Source organism: Lepeophtheirus salmonis, chromosome 2 (assembly GCF_016086655.4).
Source record: "Lepeophtheirus salmonis chromosome 2, UVic_Lsal_1.4, whole genome shotgun sequence".
Taxonomy (NCBI): Eukaryota; Metazoa; Arthropoda; class Copepoda; order Siphonostomatoida; family Caligidae; genus Lepeophtheirus; species Lepeophtheirus salmonis.
This window is the reverse complement of record NC_052132.2, coordinates 26623731-26650836: the sequence shown is the minus strand read 5'-3', so window position 1 is coordinate 26650836 and position 27106 is coordinate 26623731. Positions and strand designations below refer to the sequence as shown.

Here is a 27106-nt window from a genome sequence, read left to right as displayed (position 1 = left end):
CAAGATGTTTTTTAAAACAAAACGCTTAAAATATGCTGATTTGTTAACCTTTAAATTAAATTTTTTCAAGTAGGATGATTGTGTATAAAATATACACAAATTTTTGTAAATTAAAACAAAATTTTAGAATAAAATATTTAAGTTTTTTTGCAGATAATTGATTTCTTTTCCTACTCGAAGTTTAATATATTTGTCATACAAGATGATCGTGTAAAGGAATAATAAAGTGTACAGTTTTAATATAGACCACGAAGGAGCAAGGTGCATAAGTTTTACTCTTAAAGGCGAAGTTGGTAGTTTTGGAAGAACATTAAAGAGGTCAGGCCCGTGAATTCCTAAGAACGCGAGAAGATGCCAATTGAAGAGAAGGCTGCTATGTTATCCATTGTGAGAAGATCCCGAAGGGCCCAGAAATGATTATTTGAGTTGCAATCTGAAAATTAAAAAAAAATATATTAGAAGAAGAAAATTCGTGCCTTCATAAAATTAATCGCACTTTAATAGCTATAAAAAATGCAATTATCAAATATAATTAAAAAACAAAAGAAGTTTTTAGTCTTTTGGAAGAATCCTCGGAAGATAATAAGAAAGAGGAAAATAATATAATAACAATGGGAAAAAAGCTCGATGAAATCGAATATTGAAGAGATATGTACTTGGAAAGACATTCGAACAATTCGACGGACACTTCAGTAAAGAGCGTAGGACATCCAAATATTGAGGCAAAATTACCCAACCAAATTAAAGAAAATATCAAACACGCAGACTTCCTGAAATGGATCGAGATCTGGGTTAATTATGTGAAGTTGAATCATTTGGAGGAAAAGACCAGAGAAGAGCAGATTGCAATATTATGGACATGTTGCTCTCCTGGATTCCTTATCAAAGTACGTCATTTAGTTGAAATTCCAGCTAGTATTACCAAAACATTGGAGGAAGTAATTCAAAATTTGGATAAATATCTAAAAGATAAAAAGCAAATTGCGGCAGATATAAATTAGTCAGAAGAAAACGAGCTAATTTTGAGGATTTAGATATTGTGAATTAAAGAGGTTGGCGGAAGAGGCAGAAATAAATTAAATGCAATCAGAAGATTGGTTGGGCTCTCTCGTCTCATGTGGCATCAGGGACGATGTTTGCAAAAAACTTTTAGAAAACACTAAAAACTTAATTTGAAAGAGACTATAACCTTGTGCAGAATAGTTGAAACTGCATAGAGTAATAAAAAAAGTTTAAATGATGTAGTATTAAATGTTATTAATAGAATTTCGAAGGCATCCATCTACTAGCTCCAAGATAGTCTGAGTGAACGGCTCAAGATTGGAGGTTATTAATAGTGTTAAACTAATATTTAGACTTGGTAATCGCCAACATAGAGAGATCGTCTATTTTGTGAAGAATATTGGTTAGGAGGATATGTTTTTATCACAGCATGCGTGTGTGGGATTAGGAATTATACACCCAGATTCCCCTAGACAATTAAAGGAAGAATAATGGATTAGTCAATTGTTAGTGAATGCAAGTATTGAACGTAATAAAACTCTAGATATTAATATATCAGAAAAAGTCAAAATGGATCTTTTACATGCCTTGATAGCCGAATTTTCAGATGTATTTACCTCTGATGAAGAATTTAAGGCGATGAAATTCCCTCCGATGAAAATATAACTTTTAGAGGATGCCATTTCTCTTCATGGATCAAGACAAATTCCATTTTGCTAAAGAGATCAAGTTAAAAAAACGCTAGAAGACATGGTGAAGAAAGACGCAATAAAGAAGATCGACGATGAGGTGACAGAATGGTGTCATCCAATTGTTATTGTACCAATACCTAATGGAAAAATACGGATAACAATAGATCTTACTAAATTAAATTATCAAATAAAGAGATTAGTTCACCCTATGAAGACACCTAAAGAGGCTATTACGGAAATTAATCCGAAATCAAGATACTTTACCAAATTTGATGTAGTGAATGGATATTAGCAAATGACTCTCGATGAGAGAAGTCTGAGACTTACCACATTTATAATACCATATTGTAGATTTTATTTTAAGCGAGCACCAATGGGGTTCATTTCTACTGGAGATGCATATAGTTGTAGATGCGATCAGGTTTTAGAAGGAATTCATGATGTTCATAAAGTTGTTGACGACGTTCTTGTGGATGATGAAAATTTCGAATTTCATGATGAAAGTGTGCGTAAGATATCATTAAGATGTAGAGTATATGGTATTACGCTGAGCGAGGAGAAATTTCAATTCGCACGTGAGAAAATCAATTTTCTTGGCTATAGAATTCGTAAAGATGGGGTAGCATCGGATGGAAAGAAGTTGTAGGCGATCCATGAATTCCCGACACCTACAAATAGAATGGAACTTAGGTAATTCATTGGTTTAGCAAATCAACTTACAGGATTTTCATCAAAATTTAGCAAATCAGTTTTATCATTAAGACATTTGATGAAATTAAAGAATGAATTTGTATAGTACAATATACATACTAAAGCTATAAAAGAAGTAAACGACATATTGACGAATACCCCTGTCCTCGCCATTTTCGATCCGAAGAAGGAAACACGCCTCGAAACGGATGCATCCAGATTGAAAGGTCTTGGATTCGATGTAATACAAAAAAAAAAAAAAAAATGAAGAAAGATTGAGATTAGTTGAATGTGGTTCAAGATTTGTTAACGATGTCGAATCACGGTACGCAATGGTAGACTTAGAATCTCTTGCTATTAAATGGGCAATTAAAAAGTGTCACATTTACCAGACTGGATTACCAAAGTTTGAAATCGTCACTGATCATCATTACTCCCAACAATATTTAATAAATATTCTCTAAATCAGATCGAAAGTCCAAAAGATAAGGATGGATCTCAAACATTACCAATTTTATGTTGCATGGAAGAAAGGAAATGATCATTTAGTTGCTGATGCTTTATCTAGAGCACCTGTTAATGACCCAGAAGAAGAAAACATCAAGGATGGAGGGAAAGATTTATTACTTTTAGCCATAGCCAGAGTCAATGTAATGGAAACAAATATGAGGAATATTGGATTTATAGATCCTATTATAGAAGAAATTAGGAAAATAGCTAAGCTCCATAAAGACTATCAAATTTTAGTAAGATTTGTTGAAAGCGGTCATTGTCAGAAGAATATATTTTCAAATCCATTTGTGAAGTTATTCAAGACTATTTGGAATGATTTGACATTGGACGAAGGACTAGTTCTGACGGAAAAACATATTATCATTCCAAAAGCATGTCAAAAAGACGTACTGCTATAACTTCTTTTCAACCCATCAGGGAATCACTAAGACAAAGAGACGTGCGCGAGACTCTGTTTACTGGCCTGGAATTAATAATGAAATCGAAATGATCACTGAGAAATGTGGTTCATGTCAAACTCAAAGAGCAAGTCAATGCAAAGAGGAATTATTGACAGATGTAATTCATTCAATAATTTATTGAATCAATATCGATGGATTTATTTTCATTAAATGGGAAGTCTTACATTGTGTGTGTCGATGCTCTATCTAGTTATACAGTTATAGAGGAGAATAAAAAGGATCCTAATCCTGATCAAATATTGAAACGTTTTCTAGGTGGTTCAGGGATTTTGGATATCCCAAGAATTTAATATCGGATCAGGGTAGTGTTTATGCATGAAAGAAATTTCAAGAATTTGTACGAAAAAATTGAACTATTTGGTCACTTTCCTCAAAGCAATGGTATGGCAGAAGCAGCTGTGAAAAATATGAAGAGTTTGCAACACTCGAACAATCAACTATGATGATTTCGTGACGGATTACTAGAGTATCGTAATAGTATTTATCAGTGTAGATAATCTCCAAATCAAATAGTTTATGGCAAGAATTTGAGATCCAATGTTCCTACTCTCGATTATAATAAGATGAAACAATTGGGACACTCGCAATGTAGTGGAAGCAATGCAATTGCCAATTAGAGAGAGATCAAGAAAATATTATAATAAAAAAGTGTTTACCATTTCTAGAGGTTGGGAGGACAATACGGATTAAAAATTCCGTTTCAAAAAAGTGGAACGATACTGGAAGAAATAATTTAAAAAATAATATAACTTATCTAATTCGTCTCGATAATGGGATAACTTATTGGAGGAATAGGAAGTTTCTACGTTTGTTTGTTGGAGAAGAGGAGAAGAAAGACAATAAAGGAAGATGCTAAAATATTGTTAGTAAAATGAAATTGAGAAACAATATATATATATGTCATACAAGATGATCGTGTAAAGGAATAATAAACTGTACAGTTTTAATATAGACCACGAGGGAGCAAGGTGCTTAAGTCTTACTAAATTATTTTGAGCCTCTAATGATCTAGAATAATTGTCTCATTTTAGTACATGAAGGAAAAGGGATCCTTTAATTGTCAATAAGATAATGCCAAATATCCTATCAATTTCTTAGATGATTGAAAAGAATTAAGAATAAATCAGACATAAATAATAATGCATCTATTCTTCAAGAACTAACCCCTCGGCTACAACAAGATACTATGTTGTCTTTTAACAACAAACTGATATTTTATATTATATTGTTGGCTATATTTTAAACTAAATAAAGTCATATCAGTTTGTTTGTTCAGACTGTATTAGTTTTGTTATTTTGACACTAGTGAGAATGGACCGAAACTCATTATATTAAAACAGTCAATCTTTATGCTACTGTATGAAAGAAGTATTCGAAAATATATTAATTACAACCAAGAAGCTATTTCACAACCTCTTTAAAACTCAAAAATTTAATGATAGCCAAAATCCAGCATGATCTAATTAAAAAAGAAACAATATATATATCCCTAACCGATTGTTATAATATGGAGACAAAAATTATTGGAATATATTAACAAATTCCTGTATAGATGTACGCAAAACTTTCTCAAAAAAGAGAAAGGAAGAATGTTTGGGCTTGTAAAAGTTCAAGTATACATAAAAATTCTGCAGCACATGTCTTGATTATTGGTCACATTTAATTATTTAAATGTATTATTTCTTAATAATATTATTTAAGTTTATACTGTGAAATTAACTTAAGTATTTAATATTTAAAAGTAAATTCGGTTCTTTTTTAGCTTTAAATTTATTTTTTTTAAATTATATTATTAGTTGAATTGTTTAATGAAAATAATAAATAAAATATTGACAACAATTTTATGAAAAATAACCATATTAAATCATGAATCATAAGAGAATAACAACTAAATATCAGTAGATGAAGACCTTATTTCTTTCCCTTATATTTTTGTTGTTGTTGTAGATTTTTTGTCTGTCCGCTTTTTCCCTCGAGTCCTTTAGCACAACCCATTAAAAAGGATAAAAATATTCTACAAGTGAAAATAAAAAAATAATCACCTACCCAAGTTTATACAAGAATACGTATACGTATATTGACATATACGTTATCAGTGCGGCAAGAACTACGAGAAGTAAATATTTAACAAGCCTTTTAATGCCCAAATTTTTTAAAACCAAGTTTTGTATTGCAATTATGTCATATGTATGTAAAGTATTTCAAAATAGTTTTATTTTTGTATAGGTCATGCATGTACTAGAGATAAAGCACCTACTATATTTAGTATGTTGGACAAATACGACGTATAGATATTTAAAAAATAGGATTTTATTTTTAAGTTTTTTATGAAGCAAACATATTACATATTTAAATAAATTGTTGGTGTGGTATTTTTTGAAGTATTTGATATATAATGGGGTATTACATTTGTAATACTTTTGTGAAGGCCTTATTTGTAATCTTTCGGTCCATCTTTCCATCCTTGTTTCCCAAGTGGCCCAACAAAATGACCTACATTCTCAATTTTTTGTTTCGATTTTGGAAAACATCAATCTACTTCGGCGAATGGAATCTCTGTCAAGAGCTTGTATGATCAATGTCCTGGAAATACTCCTTTCTAACTCATGTGTTTGTATCTAAATGTTTTGGTTTTTTTTCGACGGAAAAGCCAGGTATTTTGAATGCTTACAATCCAAGTAATAATTGGCCAACACTACTTCTTTGATCGAATTTGAATTATAATATTATTTATATTTTGGTCCATCCTATCTGTGATTTTCAAATCTCAGATTCCGAGACTATTGAATTAATAATATTGTCAGCCTTCCTCTAGAATGTATAATATTTTTTTTTACTGTCAAAGAAGAAAAAATCAATTATCCTTAATACTTTCAGTATGTATAAATTGTATTTATTTGTTTACTCAATTTATGAACAAATTATGTTTTTACAATAAAATGTCTAATTTAGACAAAATTGTCGGAGAGAAAAAAAAAATCATAGTAAAAAGTGAGTACTCTTCGTTTACTAACATACCCCTGACCACATTATTCTAAATAAGTATTCGTCAAAATCCCTTCACAAATTTAAAACAAAGTGGGTTCTCTATAAGTTAGCTATAGTGCCCTTATTTACAAATAATAAGACCTCGAATCCGTTGGAGAAATATTTTTTCTTATCATCAAAGTAGAGTTATCTCACCATCTATTCTATCGTTGCCCTAGGGTGTTGCCACTCTCTAAAGTAGCAAAATGTTAAGCGTTCAGTGCTTTAAGATGGGATAATCTGGGAGAGCAACTGACTCATAATGATGAACGCGACAATGGATCTATCCCATGCTACACTGAGTAAAAAGGTTAGAATTTTTTTAAAAAGATGATAAACCTTTTTTTGATGCAGTTTGCTTGTTTTATTATCTAATTTTATATTATTATTTTTTTTTACATACCAACGCTATCTTTGTTGTACTTTATTTGTTGTTTTTTCGCATCTATTTGAAATATTCTACCTTAGAGTCTTTGATGTTTAAAATTTAATGATGTATTATTTTTTTATTGTGTTTCTACATTAAATTTATTTAAAATTGCTTTAGTCATACTTTTTAACTTTTAATTTTATTATAATTGTTTTTTATAATGTATTTACTTAAATAAATTATACTTCTTATTTTATAAAAATAAAAATGTCATCATATTTCATTTTATGTGGTTCATAAACATTTCAGGAAAGTAACAGAGAGTTAATTTGAAATTGTTAAAACCCCAAAAATGTGGCTGTTTAAAGAAAATATACTTCTTGGAGGGTGAACGATAAAAGTGGGATAAATTTATGCCATGTATATTATTTGAATATGTAAAGATACTTCATAAATAACTTTATTTTTTTTTTTTTCAACATTCCTTATTTGGTTTATATATTATATAGAACACACATATATAAATAAACCGGAGCAATTCTGTAAAAGTACATATATAAACATTATAGTTTATACTTAATGCTCCGGGGTAGAATTTTAACTAATATTATAAAAATCAATCATTAAAAAAACATCATTAAACATGCAATTTAATAATCATGATAAATATTTGTTAAAATTTCTTAACGCCCTTTTTAAAATACTTCTATGATTCTGCGAAGTTGATGGAAGGTAACGGATTTCTTTTCCTGCAAAATTCCATGACTCAATCCTGATGTAGGAATTTTCATTGTGAGAGAGACATAGCGTACTGAAACTGCCAAGATGATATCCCTCAACTAATCTTCTTGAATAGGTTAATAGTTGGTTGGTCAGCTGGGGATGAGGTCCTTACAATTAAGAATTGCAAACTCCAGAGCCCTTGTTACCTTAGAAGTTCCATCCTTCTTCTTTGGAATTCCAAAAAAGAACAAGAACTTCAACATATTTTTCTACCCCATTCGTCATCACTTTTAGATTTTTGGATACACAATATTTAATGATATAGATGGCAGGGTAGTCCACAAGTGCATGAAGTGTGTTAATATATAATTTTCCACAGTCCTTGTAGGGCTTAGTATGTTTAATACAATCTGTGTAGATTTGTAACTGCACGGTAAACTTTTCATGATCATTTATTCTCCTTAATACAATCTGCACCCATAGTCCATTCACAGCTGCATCAAAGTTTAGGGGGCCATCTTAACGTGCCGCGGGCATAGCATTAAATAATATTTTGAAGAATTAACAAGCGGAAATCTTATTCTACCATCATTGATCAATTCTTCCAAATTCAAATTATGAACTGTTAAAATATTTCGTCTGATTGCATGTTCTTCTTTAAATGAGAGGTTCTTTAAATTTCTAAAAAGAACTTTTTATTTATATTTTGTGGAACTATATCAATGATTTCATTTTTAAATGCAGGGGTGAGTATCGAAATTATTTTCTGAGCTCATTGGAGAGATTGAAGATGTAATTTTGTTTGTGAGATTAGTTAAATGTACAGTTCTCGGTTCATTATACTTCTTCTCCATTGTACTGCTGGATTTCTTGAAATATATATTCGATATAATTCTTATAAACATAACAATAAGCCAGTTTTCTTCTTCTAAAATAGCTTTTTCAGCTAGTTGCGGACTTGCTGTAGCCTTATATGAGATTAAAGTTATTAGCAAATTGTGATAAAAGTCAACTCTTTTTGAAGATTGCATCTTATCCAAAAAAAAAATCTTTTGTTGACGGAAGTCCGAATTTCGTTCGAGTTATCTTCATAAATATCACTTCTATTCCATTTTATATCCAAAATTTCCACCATTCTTCTAAATTTATAACTTCCGACTTTAAGATCCTCTTCAGGCTTCCAGGAGCCTAAAGGTCGATTAGAGGTCTTATTTTTATTGACAGTCAATCCTGTTTTTCTTGAAACTTCCGAAAATAAGACAGTAAGACTTTTATTCTTACAATTACCTGAGACTCAGAATTATCCTCGACGGTTAAAGTTACATCATCTGCATATAAGTCACTTCTATGCTGAGATCCCTCAAAGCTAATCCAAAAACCTCTGTACCTCATTGAAACAACTAAAACGAGTTTTTCGATTCCAGCTATGAAAAAAAAGTGGAGCGTTACGGAATGACTTCATCACTAAAATTTGAAGAAACTTTACAAGAGACTCCATCTGGACCTCAGCCTTTATCATCCTTATAATACTTTTCTGTAACATTATAAATAATATCTTTGTAGAAGATATAATTACCTTGAACAGTGGAAATTACCTCTCTTTTCGGAAAGTGCCCTCTTTTTGTGGCAACAATGTTTTGGAAATGGGAATGAAAGTAGTCTAACGTATCTATCATTATAATTTTTATAATTTTTTCAACACCAGGGGCAGAAAATCTGTCTTTCTTAAAAAATTTCTTAAGCCTTCTGCACGCGAATCCTACTAGATCAACTTTTTTTTCATTTCGGTCTCAATTACAAAAAAAATCAGAGAATCTGCAAAATATATGCGTCCAAAAATTGATCCATTATCCACTTGACTGGCGTATGACATTGTTTCCTTCTTATTTTCCAAAAAAATCGTCAAGTCGTTGAATGAATTATTTTTATGAGCCTTTGTGTCACTTGGTTGGATGAAAAAGAGTCATTAAAGCCTCCTAGCAATTTAAAAAAAAAAAAAATTGTTATGTATTGTTCGTCTTCTATCAACCATTATCGAGAAATTTAATAAGGTTTTTGTAATTGTAAGCAAATCAATTTATGATTAGAGGAAGGTTCAGGCTTAAAAAATGCTTTTTTACCATGTGAGTGAAGGTAGGAGAAATCAAAGCCAAGTCAATTCTGGAAGACTGATTTCCTCTCCTCCAAGAAAAACTTTCTTCCGGACTGAATTTTGTGTCAAGTCAACGAGATTGAACTTAAAAATTATATTTTGCAGAACAGTAAGGTTTGGATAGTGTGAATCAAATTTATGGAGGTCAACATTTAAATCCCCAATTAGTAGGAAGGGAGTTGAATCCTTTATTTGGTTATTAAAAATTGCTTGAAAAGAGGAAGTAGACCTTTAATTCGGCCCATAGGCATTTATTCAACTGAAACTCATACCATTGCAAGACATTCGAATTTTATGCCAATTGCATTTGTGGGAGAACTCTATAACAAAAGAAACATTTTTGTTTTTCTTTGAAATAAGACTCCTCTATTAGATCCATTTCCACTAAAAAAACAATGAAATCTTTTAGGTAGGCAGTTATTATAGGAAGAAAAAGATATCCCTGACTAAATATCATCAAGATAAACGATGTCATAACAAGAGTGGTCCACCAACTATTAAGAAGCACCAGACTCAGAGGTCGTTGACTCTTTCTTCTCTCTTACGGGGGAAAGATCTGTATCCGGGCTTCTTCTTTTTCCCACAGAGGAAGCACGAGTACAACTTTTCAGAATTGTATGGACGTCGAAAGGAGGCTTGGATTGTTTTTTTTGTTGTTTTTTTGCTTTTTACTTTCTCCATAATTCTTCGTATCACTTTCTAAAAGAGAATATTCGTTTCCTTTATCGGAATAATCGGTATGTACTTGTTCTACATCATCATTTGCTGGATCATTGTTTACTCTGGAAGACTTCTCTTCATCTTTTTCTTCTACAGTTTGTGTCTCACTAACCTCTTCAACTTGCTGTTCAAGTGGAAGATCTTTATCAATTCCGGAAGACTTATCACCATTTTTTTCTTCTACCAATTGGATCTCCTTATTTTCTTCAATTTGTACTTCTGATGGAAGAGGTTCTTGCATCGCCATTTTGAGAGCCCTTTCATATTGAAAAGTTTTAAGTCTTTTTTCCAAGCAATTATGCTTTATGTGTGCAAAATTAAAGCATAATTGACATTGAAGTTTCACTTCAAAAACTTGAGCTTGGTTAAATTTCCTTGTATTCCAAAAATAAGAAGGAAAAAGGGACTTTTTTGACGTACAAGCTGATAAACAGCGGCATATCCCTACAGAAATAAACTTTTTGATAATTTTTTGTACATGTTTTGTTGTCGTTGAAAATTTAAACAATTTTTTTATTTTCTAAAGCTATTATCACTATTCTTTAATAATTAAAAGGATCTTAAATGTTGTAGGAGTTTATCATGTTGAGGTCAATTGCTTGAGTTTTATCATTTTCATTAGCAAAAAAACAAAACAAAAAAACTTCTAATTCAACAATCTAACAGTATTTTTTAGTTTTTTAAAGTTCCTTAAGATATCATGGAGAATAATTCTCATTCTTGCCCTTCAGCGCCACTGCCACATTCTCTTACAATATTAATAATAGAATAAGATGCAATAAATTACCATTATTAATTGCTACATCATTAAAATGTTTAAAATTATAATTTTAGATATTATGTCAATATAATAGACCTAAAAACCCCAATTACAGACGTTATTTCGTCAAAGCATACCAAGTTCCAACTTTACAAATGTCATATTTGAGTTACGTCACCTCTCTCAATGTCTTCTCCTCTCACTTCAAACGTCAAAAGAAACAATGGATGATGTGACAGACAGTTTTAAACACACTTCAGTCATTACAAAGCCAAGTGTCAGAAAAAAAAAGTTTTTATTTTGTTTTATTCATCCACTAATATATTTCCCTTTACTGCAACAATCAATGTACGCAGCCTTGCCTTACTTAATCCATAGCAATGGCATAATAAAATTGGTCAATCGGATCTTATGAATCAGTCAAAGTGAAGTAACTTGACAAAATTTTTATTAAATTATGACGCCATTTTTTGTTACATATTCTCAAATATTTTTTAGCCAACGAAATAACGAAAATATGAGTATTATATTGAAAATAAAATATTTGTTATATATATTTTGAGAATAAAAATATATTTATTGTTCATTAATTTTAACTTCATTAAATTATAGTTTAACATGAGATATTTCATTAACCAAGACTCAAATATTACGACAGCAATTTGTTAGAAAATATAACAGTGTGGGCCCATCTCATTCTTCAAATGAAGTGCAATAATTATTTTAAAATAATTGCAGGACCCGAGTAAACCTGTAAAAAAAGTATCGTCCAATTCATATACAAAACACAATCTGTAAGTAATTTTTTTTTTAAGGGTTATAAGAAAAAGATAAATTTAAATTTTTAAAATTCTTGAATTTTATGTAATATCTATCATATTGAAAATTAGAATTGTATTTGTCAATAATTGAAAATTAAATTCAGAGTTAGATTGCTCAAACAGTTTCACAAATACTTAATGAAGGAAAATGATATTTAAAATACAATACCACTAAGAAAAATGTCCCCAACTATACGTACTAGAATTAACAAAATTAGAGAATTACAATAGCCTTTCGAATAATTTCTTTGAGAACCTTTTTCCTGAAGTCATTGCTTATGTATTTACATTTATCCAATAAATTGACAAATTAAAAAATTTACAATAAATTGTGTTTGATAAATTAATGAAGTTAAAGTAGGAATCTAATTTATAATTAGATTAAATGAAAATATAGAATTGTAATATTCTATGTCAAATTGACTGAAGACAATTATTACAAGCAAAGTTCAGCAATTCAAATTAAATTGTATCATACTAGAAATATACCAATAAAAAAACAGTTATTATGGTCCTTGGTTTGAAATTCATAAAATGTTACAAATTCACAAACCCAAATATACATCCTCCAATATTTAGGGTTTCTTTGATAGACAATTTACGTAATTCAATGTGTTTCGTACTCTTGGTGTAATAAAAACAATTCATGAAGATAAAAAGAACATCGTTCTTATTTTTCCATTCTGATTGCAGATTTGTACAACTGTGGTGACCTTTACAGTTTTCCTCACTTACATTTCTCATTTTTTCTTGCTCTCCTACAGCCTAATCTTTGATTATCTCTAATATGAATAATTGATAATGGAGAAATAAGTTATCAGTACTTCTTCCATTCAAATCATTGTTTTGTTGATATATTTTTTTTATTAATTGTGTAACATATTTAGTCTCTGGTTTGAACTGATTACATGGTGAGACTTTTATAATATGCATTGAAATTTTGGGCATATTTCCATAATAATTCCATAAAAAAAAAAAAACTTTTTATTCTTTTTATAGTTTATTTACGATTAAAAAATTCAAAAGGAACGAGTCAACATTATTTATTTGTATATCAAGGGGAGATATCCCTGAGACAGAATGAATTTAAGGCGGAATAGTTTGAGGCAAAATATCCTGAGCGAAAATCATGTCAAACAAAATTACCGGAAATTGGCTTTAGTAAAATATATAATATAAGAACACCAATTTATATTAAAAAAAAAAATTAAATATTTTACTTTTTTTTGATTAATTGATTATTTAATGAAGTAAGATTTAATGTCATCATTATAGTATTTCTAATAATTATATTTTAAAATTAACTATCAATGGTAATATATACGAGAAACAATATTTTGCATGTTATAAAGAATGAATTGAATACTAGTTCTGGAAAAAGTCATTATACTCCAAATCTATGTCAAGTTTCAAGTCAAAGTCCATGAATATTTTGATTAAATCCAATTTGCCCCTCATATTTAATTTAAGCTCATTTCAGGTCCACATTTACAATATAAGGTAAATAGTGTTAAGGCTTTTCCTGAGTTTAGTATAAAATAACTATTGTGTCCAAATCAAGTCGTGAGAATTTGATTGTGAGATAAAGTTAAGTTGCAAGTTCTTTTAATACGGACTTTAGTCCAAGTTGAGTTGCAAATATCGAGTCGAAGTTCCCATCTCTGTTGAATACTATATTTTAGGAAATATTCTATACAAGTATAAAAGTACGTAATGTTACAAATATGTGTTTTTGAAAGCCTTTTATTATTTTGCTTTAAAAATCCTTATAGAATTAATAAATCATGTTTTGCACATATCAAGTTCATTAGTCATGACTTTTACATAATAAAATAATGAATCATTATGTACATTTCAAAGTATTGAACAATCATGAGTCTAGAATGTGCCTTATATTGTTTTTATAAAATATTATTCATTTCATTTATTTTGTATTTCCTCTTTACACAAATTATTACTTCAGAAAAAAATCCCCTAATGTTTCGTATAAAAGACCTTTTTACTATTTTCAAATAATGTTTATAGCTATTTATACACGTAACTATATTTTTAAATCCTTTTTTTTTATTAATTTTAAGATCTACATTTTAAAGTTTTAAAGAAAATTGAACAATTGTCATGAACAAAAGAGTTTAGTTCAGATTATAATTAAGGAAAATGTACGTTAAAATGTGGCATTACACAAAAAAACACTTCAGCTATTCTTCTGCTTATGGAGTAATCCTCTCTGACTATAAAAAAAGACGACTATATTTTTAAAAACAATGAGTCAACAATATGCGTCATATTTTTGGTATAATATGATTCATACAATTATTTTTATATTTCCTTTTCCAACAAATAGTTGAGTTTGAAATAAAATACAACTGTTTTTATTAGATTAAAATTGAATTTACACTATAAAATACATTTATTACCATTTTTAAATAATGCACCCAAGACAGTTAATCGCTTATTTACAATTAAGGATTAGATCTATAACATAATAGGATTTTTATATCTTTGAAAGAAAAGTATTTTTTTCATTCATTTAAAATTTATGCCGTCAAAAATGACACGAATCCATTTAAAATTAAGATTTACCTTCTAATATATTTATTTTTCCAAACAACAATCTATTTTAAAATTGAAATAAACATAATTTAAATCTTATTTAGGTTTATGTCTTGAAAAGATTACTAGACAAAAACTAGAAAAGGAGGAATCCAGAAGTACCGAGATAAATGAAGAGGAGAGAATCATAGAAAAATAAGATAAATATATTTTATATAGACTTTGCATTATAACAGAATACTCTGACGTTCCTAGAGAGTCAGCCTTTTTATACCATTCAAATATAACATAAGTACTCTACATATATGTGCATGGCACATCTTAAATAATTATAACAATTATAAGAAAGGTTTAAGAAGAAGGGAAGAAGATCCATAAGATCCCATGAACATACACAACAATTTTACTAAAACTGAATAATTCATATAGTGTCTGAAATATTTTACTTCAAATTGTTAATTTTTAACGAGTCCCTATAGATCCGTAACTACGAACATGTGTGATAATAACATAAATGAGAAATAAACTTTAATTTTTTTTTTTAAACAGTAATTTCAAACTTTGAACTTTTTGAAAAAAGACCATTGAATAATTTCAAGGATAAATGAATAAAAGTGCCTTTTCAAGTTAATCAAATGGCAAAGAAAAATTCTATTCACGTCTCTAGTCCCTCCAGTCGTCATTGTGAAAGGAAAAAGTAACAATAATGTCTGAATTCTTACGCGAACATGACTTGGACTCAAAAAAGTTGGATTCAATTACAGATCTGGGTCTATTTCATTTTTTATCCATCTCCAATCTCCATCATGTGCTTTGTGCTTTGAAGAAGCTAATCCATGCAGGCATGAAGATTTTAAATTTATTTAAATGCAGTAAGCAATCTTTACGCCGAGATATTTGCTATAGTTTATAAGCGTTACGATTAGGTAAGCAAATATTTTTCAATTCATTTTAAAATGAGCACATTAAGTAATTTCTAAATTTTGAATAATTAACGTGCAAATATGACATACCAAAATTTCTATGCCATGTCTAAATTTGATCAACTCTTTCACACTCAGAAGAGCCAATATCTATCGATTAAGGCCAAATGTCTGACCAACCAAGTATCCTTTAAGGAATACTTTAATTTTTTAAGATCTAAAAAAGTTATGCTACTCGAAGCCGGTTCGGGTTCCCTATCTTTTGGATGATAAATGTTTACTTATGACGTACCCGGGTACTGTAGATCTGGAGCAAAAATACTTTACCTGGGCTCTGATAAAGAACTTTTTTACTTAGTTCATATAAAAAATGCATAGCACCCTTTGTATCTGACGTCGTTTACAAATAAAAAATCATACGTTATATGAAGTTAAGTGTGTTGTATATATAATATTTGTGCAGCTCATAAATCATGCTAAAGGAGAAGTTCGATCCATTGATCGAAACTGTAAAAAATTGGCATATATATTGAAACGAAAATATAGGTTCCGCATTTGAAAAAATAAATAATTTTTGGTCTACTGTCTGAGATCGCAGCCAGGACCGAAACATCAACCAAGTCTTAAAACTAATAAATAAGTACCTATATAAGTACAAAGCATAAGATTTAGATATCAAATGGTCCAATTGAGAATGGGGAATTTAATGAACATTTTATTTCCAATTGACATATATTGCTGTATCTTTCTGAAAAATGAGACGATTGCAAGTTAAGAAACCCTTCCTCTGACAAGAAAGTATCTTTTCTAATCTCCAAGTCTATTAAAAGCTTCAAAGTTTCCACTTTTTCATTCCTTTATCTATGTTGCTTTCTAATGACATTAGTTTTTCAGTACTTTATACGAGAGAGCATCTCTTTTACATTCAACTATGTTTGTATATTGCTTCTAATAGTCAAACATATTCCTAATAACAATTCAAATAAACATAAATATCTCTCTAAAATAAGTTGCATAATAAGTTGCATTTTATTTATCAGGTAGGAAAGACCGTGAACAGTTTTAATACTTTTTAGTAATTGTTCAATTAATAAAGTTAGTTTGATTTCGGCATACCGTAATATTCCTTTTATTTTTGAGATTGTTTAATGATTATAAAGTGAGTAGTTTTACATCAAATTTCATTTGATGTGATTTGCCAAAGATTGCAACTCTCTTTGTTGGCAACGAGGGTTGCAAGAGTTAAATTTCAATTTATTATAGCCGATAAATGTATGATAAGATATATATATATATGTAAAATCACTAGTCAGTGTTATATTTTTTAGAAAATCCATTCACACAACCCTTTTCAGAGGCCTACTTTGGCCAATAATTTTTTTGCAATAAAATGTAAACATTAAAGAAAAATAAACAATTTGTGGAAAATTGTAATATTTTTGACAGTCACTCCTTTAAAATGAGTCTTCCCTTAATTTATCCATAGCCTCCATGAGTAAATTGAGATATTTTACATTCTTGTAATAAGCATTAACGAAAATTTAGCAAAAAAAAGCAAAGAATGGTCTAGTTAAGTATGCATCGGACAAATATTGTAACGAGCTTTTTGTCTGTCGAACCACTGTTTAGAGTATCAGGGTTAAGGTCAGCAATGGTGAATAAATCGGTGATCGTCAAAGAAGTGAAAGACCGATCAAATTAAAGCCTAAAACGGCAAGAAAATAAAGATTTTTTGGAAAATCCGGAGGTGACGATGAATGGCTTGGCGAAGAAGCGGTCGGTGAGCTGTTTTACGGTGTCCATTTCCGTAAAAAGCTGGTAGCAAGTCCCTCCGATATATTGAATCCTTGCTTACTCGACAACAATAACAATAATGATTTGATCGTTGCAAAAAGCTTTACAATGACCTGAGGTATCATGGAAACTGAGTTAATGATGTACGGCATCGTTTCATCTGAAAAGTCACAAAATAAGGTAAATTTGGTTTCCTGTTGGATAAATATTGACAAGCAAGGATTACTTGATGATTTCGCAAACAAAAGTGCTTCCCTAGGTCTGCAAGATCATAAAACAATCAAAGAAAACCGATTATTGCTTTCAACAGGATAGGGCTCCTGCATGAACGGCAAAAATCGTGCAGGATTGGATTGCCAAAAAAAATTCTGTTCTGGTAAGAGGACTTTTTGCCACTGTAAAGCCCCGATTGGAATCCCCTTGATCACAGCATCAGGTGGCAAGGCCTGTAGACAACGTCACAGTAGTTTTGAGTCCCTAAACCGATCAGTTGAGAAAGGTTGGCGATCAATGTCGAAGCACAACGTTGTCAACACGTGCAAAACGTTCCAGGGTTGGGTGGAGCGTGTGATTGAGACAGAAAGGGCTCAAATTCATGAATTATCTTCTCGAATGAGTTATAAACGAGCCCCAATAAATTTTTTCCTAGAATTTCATTAAAGCCCCTAGGTGTAATTAATTGTTTAACGTTCAATATGTTCCAAGCTTTCTGACGGTCCTGTTTATAGCACATTGTAATTTCCTTCCTTCGTTTACTTATTTTCAACAAATAATAGTAAACTGACCTACCTATGTACAATACACATATATGAACATTTGTAATTTTTATCTTATACTTCTTCATGGTACATTAAACTATTTCCATATAGCAAAAAAAGTACACCATTAGAATATTAAGCCTAGAACGACGAGTGTAAAATTTTTTATACCTATTTGGGATTCAATGAAATATTGTGAGAAACTACTTTATTTTATTTGTTTATAAGCTCTTGAATTTTCATAATTTTTTATTCTCATGGCCAACAAGGCTTATCTATCATTCAAATGAAGAGTACTATAAAAAACGAAAATCATTGAAATCAATAATACATATATGTATATACATACACACGTCTACTAAAACAAAAAGACATGAAAATGTAATTTAAGACAAAGAATAAACAAAAATTAACATATCACGCAAAGATAAAGACAAAAAATTGAAGAAAAAAAACAACACTGAATGGTAGAGTTTGTTTATAAAAGGACTATCCGTTTTAAAACACGAAGCTTCACAACGAATTAAACACCGAAGATATCATAGTCCAAGGGAGCAGATTTTTCGTACAAGATACGCCGAGCCTTTGTAATAGTTCCATTAATAATCTTCTTTTTTTTCAAAGTAAAAGGCTAAAAAATCATCCTTCTTCAAGTTATGAAAATTGAAATGTTCTTCTAAAAGTTTTTCGATGGTATTATAAATTTGAAGAAGCGTCTCGCATTCAAATAGAAAATGATCGTTCTTCTCTTCCTCGGTCCGACAAAAGCCACATATTCTTTTATATCAGTAAAATACTTTTCCCTTACTTCAAGAGTACCAGGTAGTATTCTATTCTTTAGCCATTTATATAATGATGATATTAAGTATTTTTTTATATCCCTTATGCTTTTCTTTACAGGGTGATTTATTACCCTTATCTTTGACTTGATTTTCTAAGATCCGACGTGCTATGAAAAAAATATCGAACACGTATTGGGAATGTAGGTCTTGAAACTGGGATATAGTTCCTCAAATGGTAATTTGTTTTTTCCAGAGGACATTTTATTTATTAGCTCACCTGAATTTGCTGTCTCGCCTGCATAATCGACTTCACTTGTCCGGACCTTCATATCACTGAAAGAACATCTGGTAGAAAATTCCCACCTAAGGGACTTCTCAAAAGAGCAAATAATATAAACAACCCCCCTTGATATTCTTTTTTCCCTTTCCAAATAGGTTGTAATCTTTTCCAGAACCCTTCTGAGACCTTTTTCTCAAGAAAATGTTTCGCCGTCCAAAGTTGCCCTATCCAGTAGGAGTTAACCGATTTCCATGAAATAAAAAAGGACATAACGGAGAGTACTTATTGGATTATGAATTCTTTTCATGCATATATATTTTTTCATATTTAATTTTAACAACGTTATCCCCATCATAAGAATCTGTGTGGCAATTTCTTAATCATAGGGAGTTACTTGTAAAAAGTAAAATAACTTTCCAAATTATTTATGTGTTTCAAGCCTAAACTTTGTGCCAGGTGGGTGTTATGATTGAAGGTTGGAAGAAAGCTACAAGGCCGCCCAATATTAAGGAAACGCCTCTTTTTAAATGTAAATTAGATACATTAAATTATGAGAAGGATAACTATAATTCAGGAATGTAAAAATGAGTTTCAATTTAACATCTAGTATCTTTTACAATAAATATGTCAGGTAGATATTTTAAAAGTCTAGCTAGATTATACTTCCGAGTAAAACTTTGTAGAGTATTGACATTAAATGAAAAAATGGATACTATCATGTTTTTTTTTGTTTTGTTTCTGGAAGGGAGGATTTCCATTTGGAGACAAGTAGGTGGATATCTAATATTATTCTTTTTGGATTTGATCCATATCTTGAAGGAAGAACAGTTTTTGTAGAAATTGATAATGATGATGCCCCTCAAGTTATTATATTTAGGCTAGGGCGGCTGCTTCTTGATTCAGTAATCATCTTCATTTTGAGCCTTTTATTTTCTTTGTTAGTTTTACTTTTGAGATATGGTCTTTGATAGAATAGTTTTTTTCAGGATTAAGTTGGTATTTTTTGGTGGGTTCCTCTAGAGATTTGTTAGTATTAATATCTCTAGTTTATCATTATCACCATGGGATAGTTTAAATGGTTTTAAAGGTAATCAGAATTTATTTTCAAGTTATCTCTAATTTTTTCGGTGAGAACAAACTCATTTTCGAAGATTTGCCAATCTTTTCCTGGTACAATTAAGACAATTAGTGCCAAATCTAACACATTATTGACATTGCTAATGCAACCCAGGCAATCTAAGATTAACGAGACATCTATCCACAGGTATAACTTGAGGTATATGACACGGGTCTCCAGTTACCTCAAATACATCGTTTGAGTTTCTTATACATTTTTATAGTTTTTAAAACATTTTTTGACCTCTAAGTCATCCAGGTTTGGTTCTGGAAAGGAATCAACCACGTCAACAAATTTGGATATCCATTCCTTGAATGTGACCTCTTGTACTCTTTTAAAGATATTAATTACAGATATTTTGAAGGTTTTTTTTTATCTAATTCAAAATTATTCTTATATCAATGGACTTAACTTCTCCGGTTGGTCCATCTACTTCAGTTTTGTATGCCCTTTTCATCAGATATAGCCTTACACGACCTTTTAAAGTATCTTTTTTTATAAAATGATGCATAACCATATTCATATCGGGCTTGATCACCCGAAATTTTATTTTCCGTAAAGATAAAATGAAGGCCAGCTTTATAAGCCGACAGTGGTTCCATATTTACATAATTATATGCACGTCTGTTGTCCAACTCTGTGAGAGTTACAACAAAAGGAAGCTGAGATCAGGTTATTATTTTCCAATGCATCGTTGACAATATTGTCTCTTTGTGCAAGGGCTTTAGCGTAAGATAATTTCTTTTTATTTTCCAAGGAAGGAGTCTCAGGTGGACGGACCGTTGGATTTCCTTCCATTTTGAATAAAGTAAAGGAATAAAAAAAGATTTTACCTCAATGGATGTAGTAAATCCAGAGGAGATAAAAGAGTATTTAAGATACTCAGGTGTTAGATGAGGGATTGAAGAAAATAAAAATAAAAATGTAGGAACAAAGAAAGAGCAAGGACGATATTCCTTATTTAATTATCTTTAGATGATGAAAATCCCAAATTAGTCACTTGGGTAAGCACATAGCACTTCTATAAGACACTCAAACAAGGACTTATAGGTTCACCAAGGAATAGAGAAATTAATAATAAAAAACTCTATCTGCACTTTTTTATGCACGGAGGAAGATAAACACACACTCACTCTTCTAAATACATAAGCAATAAATTTACATAATTCATTTTATTAGCCACAAAAAACAAAATTAAAAAAATTAGTAATCGTTTCTTAGATATAGTGAAGAATACCTAGACCGACGTGGTCATAATATTTGATATCCAATCATGTTAAACAATCTTTTATTATACAATTGTGTATGAACTGACTCATGCAAGATCAGACATGAATGACAACTCTAGAAACGAATCAATGACCTTCCTTATAGAAATATAGATTGTCTTAAACTAGTCATTCTGATTCTACCTGCAAGGATATCCAATAAAAAATTATCCATTGAAGAAATAATATACTATCTTGTGTGTTCATTGTACTCCAATTTAGAAAGTGATGATTTCAAATTGGAAAAAGATGAAGAATATGTCTAACCATCTCAATCAAGTACTTTTGATTCTGATGACTATTCTGATAATTTTGACAAGCCTCTCGGTATGTAACAACTTTGAATACCATTATTTGTTTTTGGTCATGCTATATGTATTTATTTACAACTAATAGGAATATTTAATATTTCAAAAAATGCCAGGATGCAATCAAGTGACTCAATTTCTGCCATATAAGAAGTATAAATCAATTGTCTTATTAGGAGAGTCAATGTATGACAACAAGGATAACACAATCTAGCAAAAATAAACTGGAAGTTGAATAAGTTCAACCCTTTTTAGACAAGAATTTTTTTTGAAGGATGTCCAAGGTCCATCATCATTTTCAAAACGTAATATAATTACAGATAAAATATTATCAACTTTTTAAATCTTGATCGATAATTATATTATTGATAATATTGTGAAATATACAATATTTTCTTTTGTAGTTTTTCTCTCATATTTGTAATTAGACACGTACTTAGAAATATTTGTGAAAAGTATCAGAAAAGAAGATAGTTTCAAATATAGATTCTTGAGACTGATATACATCATTTATGACTGTTTTATTTTCGACTTTATCTAAAAAAATCATTATTTTGAAAATAAAAAGAGCAAACTTCCAGATATTTTGATGTAACAAGACTTGTATAGGAATTGTTGTATGGCAGGTACTATTTAAGCATTTATCAGGAGGGAACAAGCGCAGAGACACTGTAGGGTCCTATAGATCATTTTTATATACACTACGACAATTTGGTAAAAAACAACAGAAATTATGTAAAAAAAAAATGAAACATGATTTCAAATTCATTTGGTACATTTATTTTATCTCAACGACCAAATAATTATTTCTTCGATGAATTATTATCATAATAAAAATAATCATTCAAAAAAGTAATTATGGAGTCAGTTTAGATAAAAAAAAGCCAATAAAATTCATTTTAATGTTCAATTAGTATGTATATATAACGTCAACTACATACATTGCATCTTTTGGAAGGACTCTTCAAATTTTTAAACATTGAAATGCAACGTAATTCCCGGTCTTTTCTGTTGGCAAAATAATCAAGGAAGGACTTTCTCAAAGAGAAACTACTCGAAAGAGATCATTAGGAGTAGACTTGACTATATTTTTGGATCACCTGACCTCTGATTTATTTTAAGACTCTCCCTCCATATAATTCAGATCACTCACCAATCTTTGCCAAGTTGAAACTAGAAAAGGTCAAGTTCTGCTCACATTAGAAATTAAATATTTCGCGCCTTAAAGATTTTTCTATTGTTCAAGCCATTCAAGACTTGATCAGTCAATACAAGGGTCTACTGCACAGAAATTTTATCTCCGTGTGATACATTAATGCGAATAGAGATTCTATCAAATAATATATTTATTGAAAAGAGCATTAGTACCTCGGCAGAACGAAGGAAAAGGGTAGCTAATCAGCAGAGACTCATAAACCTCCAAGATAACTGCGCTAATATTAACGAATAATTAAAAGAGATTCGACGCTATGAAGATACAGAAAGAGCTACTAAATCCAAATCGTACTTGATAGAAATGAATATAAAGTGGTGTCAACCTTTTTTTGCCTTGGGGAAAAATGTACAAATCTCGAAAAAAATATCTGTGTTCAGATTAAAAAATAGTTCTATTATCAAAATTCATACTTGTATTTCGAGAAAAAATAATTTTTTACTTGAAATTATACAAATGTATGTAGGTTATTAAAATGTGCATTATACATCCACTTATTATCAAAAATCAAAATAGTTGCTTCCCAAAGCAAAAAATTAATGCTTATTTAATCATATATATTATGACTAAAAATTACTAAAGAAAGCTTTATGATAATATCGCTCACTGAGATTGAATTAGCCCATGATGCTCTCCCTGAAGCAAATGGGGTTGAAACCTCGGGTTTGGCCTTCTCAATTTCTGAAAATGAAATTATTAATTTAATAAAAAAATCAAATAACCTGGACTGTCTAGTTTACCCTTTGAATTTTATAATAAAATCGTTAGGGAATTGTCATCCCTCCTGGAGGGTTTCTTTAGTAAAATCTAAGACGTGTACCCAAACCTATGACTGAAGACGTTTTAACTCTTATTCTGAAAAAAAAAAAAAGAAGATAATCTGGATATCAATAACTACAGACACATAACGCAGTTGAACACTTCCTCCAAGACAGTCACTGGCATTTTAAATAACATACTGGTCAAAGTTTTTCAAAAATTTATCAGATATGCGCACACTTAAAGGCCAGTATCTTACCGCCAGTTGGTATTGTTATACGCAGACAATTTAACAGTTTACTGCTCAAAAGACGGTGATGACCTGTCTATAAAGAGGAGCTTTTTGGCATTAAATAAATTTGCAGAATGTTTGGGCCTGATTGTCGAAAAACACAGCACGGAGATAATTTCCTCAATGCACTATATTTTGCAGCCCCTATTCCCTTTGTTAAAATTATCCAACATTTATCCTGGATATGATTAAAATATGCTACAAGATTGTGCTTCCAGAGGTCGTCCATCTCCTTCGGTAACTTACATTTTTGGAGAATGTATATGAAGAACTGCAAAGGCAACAACACAACTTTGTTGGCGCTCGAGACGGCTTTAAATGGTAATATCTCGTCTGTATGCTCCGACAGCAATGTGGAGTTTATACCAAAAAAACGTTGAATCGGTATGGAAATCTTAAAATTTATTGTGGTTATTAAGAATAAGAAGCAATTTAGACTTCTATATATATATATATAAAAGTGTTAATAGCATTTTAATTGATATTTACGAGTGGCAAAATATAATTTTAAAAAAAGATAGAAAATTTAAATTACGTAATTATTATAATCACTCAACTGTTTATCATAAAACTTAATAGGTTTTATTTGTGAGTGTTCCATTTACAAAGCTCACTAAGAGCGTTATGAAAAGGATCTTCAGCAATGAGGAGGTGTTTATTATATTGAATAACAAAAGAATAAATTATACAAGTCAACAAAGTTTCATTTATTAAAAAAAACCCTTTTTTTCTAAACCTAATTCTGGTAGTTTTTGACGCCTTGATTGAGAAACTTTAATTAATTTTTCGTATGACCTTCTGCGATTATTTTTATAATAAACCAATACAATTAGTAGAACAAATAGTTATTAAAAATAGACAAATAAGGGGGAGACTACAAGGCCTGGAAGAAAACTTTCCGGGTAACCAAGCAGTTTTACAGATTATGTCTCCCGACTTATTAAATTGATTTAATTTTTTTTACTTCCATTAAGCCAAAATAATCGCCACCTAATCAATTTGAAAAAAAATTAAGTTATCAAAATTATATTGTTAACTGCATCTTCTGGAGCAAGGAACTAGAAACGTGGTAAAATATTTTTTACGAATTTGATAAGTATGTAAGAAGAAACAAAAAAGGACAAGTTACAAGTCAGGACCTCAAAAACAGATAGGGTGTGCCACAAATTTAAAACATATTAAGACTCTGAAAGTAGAAACCATCATCCACAAAATAAAAAATAATAATTTATTCAATCCTATGCTACAGGAAACCTAATAGTAATAAATTTAGAATATGTCCTTGTTAAAGAACTCTTGAACATTTCTGCAACAGTGGTCGCTAAATCCGACTTTTAAATCCTCTAAAGTAAAAGAGTTTTGTGTCGTTCAGTCTTTTTTTTTTGTTCTTTACTCTTGTCACATATGTTAAGTTGTGAGGCTATTAAATTAAGTTACATTTTTGATGAGTTATTTAACAATTTTTTTTTTTTACACTTTAAAGAAAATAATAGTTGTAATTGCTCTTTCTTATAAATAAACTATTTCCTTTAGAAGCATTTTAAATTAAATTAAATTTTTTTATGTTCAAATTAATCAAAGTTGATAAAATAATAAATATAAAAAACAAAAATGCAGTCTGACAACATAAGAACAGGCTGGATAGTTTTTGTAAAAATTGACCTGAAAGCTAAAATAATCATTTCAAATATATTCTTTTGATTATATAAAACAACTTGAAAGTGAAAGTTGCTGTTTTTAACTGCTTTATTACATGTGACCAAAAATTAAATATAAAATGTTAAATATAGAAATATATTGGGGTTGATTAAAAAGAACTGTGACTTAAATGTATTTAAATTGTAAATGTGGAGCATCCTGAAAAAGCTTTAAACCTTGCCTATAATAACTTTATACTAAAAAATATTATTTTTCTGATGTAAAGGTGCATAATGTCCGTACAAAAATAGTAAAATCCTTTCTTAGGAAGTAAAATAGCAAGATTTTTTTTTTCTAAGGAATTAAAATAGCTAAATAAGGTGAAATCCTTTCTTATGAAGAAAAATAGCTAGAAAAAGAAAAATATCAATTTATTCTATATATTTCAACCTGGTTTTATGTAAACAAGTCAAATTGGTCTTTATATTTTCCCTCTTATAATACGATTTAGTTCACAATCATTGAATTAAAAAAAAAATACCTGTAATTATCTTCGTTTAACTTTTGCATAAAATTTTTTAATCCTAACTAATGATTTTATGTGATTTTTTTTTAGTTTATAAATTCTAGTATTTTGTTAATTTTTAACCTTTTTTAAAATAAATAAAAGTAGTGGAAAATTTTATATCAGACCTATTTTTTATTCATGACAGAAAGGATAAAAATTTTGGTACCTAATCTTCCCTGAGCTCTCCATTACTTTCCTTCAAATTCTAACATAAGTACAATATTGTTAGATTATACTATGGCGTAGCTTGAGGATGACTATAGAATGAAAAAGTAGTAAAACAAACTTAATTCATGTTACTTTATGTACTTTGATAAAAAATTTGTGACTTTTCTATTGACTACGAAAAAGTTGTATCTGTTTATAACAAAGTTTCTTTCTTAAAATTGTTTTTGTACCGTTTGTGATAAAATCAATATTATGTAGACAGCAAGAGGTTTTTCTAATTCTATGTTGTATAAATAAAGATTTTCTATTATAAATTTGTCAATGAAACACATAAATAACTCCTTATAAACCATAAAATAAAATACAATCGAGTATTGTTTATATTATATTCTATTTTACAATTTGTTAAATGTTAGATTTTCTAATATATTTATACATTGTAGATAAATATAGTTAATTCATTTACAAACTCACAACCATATTTTTATACATGCATATTAGAGCGGATCATTTCAAGGGATTTTCGTCAACCTTTTCATAATTTGGTAAAGAGGTATTGGCAAAAAATATTTCTTATGAGCTCGAGGGAATAAGCCTCGGAGCTTTCCCAACGAACTATCCGTGGCTGCTAAGACCATTAGTGAGTCCACATTTTGCTGTTTTGTGAAAACGAGATAGATTCTACTTATTTTGATAAGGATTAACTATTTATTTGGGATTGATGAATATTAATATAACACCAATTTATTGAGAA

General features: G+C 29.8%; 1 long non-coding RNA gene across 3 annotated transcripts; it reads right to left on the bottom strand.

Moving 5' to 3' along the window:
- Positions 1–183: 183 nt before the first annotated feature.
- Positions 184–4291, bottom strand: LOC121113532 (uncharacterized). Of its 3 annotated transcripts, none has more exons than XR_011779005.1 (5): positions 3523–4291; positions 2415–3360; positions 2022–2362; positions 1620–1831; positions 184–433 (listed from the first exon to the last, which is right to left on the bottom strand). It is a non-coding gene; the product is annotated as an uncharacterized lncRNA (long non-coding RNA). The 3 variants fall into 3 exon arrangements; XR_005863069.2 differs by having other exon boundaries at positions 2415–2613; positions 2774–4264; XR_005863070.2 differs by lacking the exon at positions 184–433 and adding an exon at positions 664–962 and having other exon boundaries at positions 2415–2613; positions 2774–4264.
- Positions 4292–27106: the final 22815 nt, after the last annotated feature.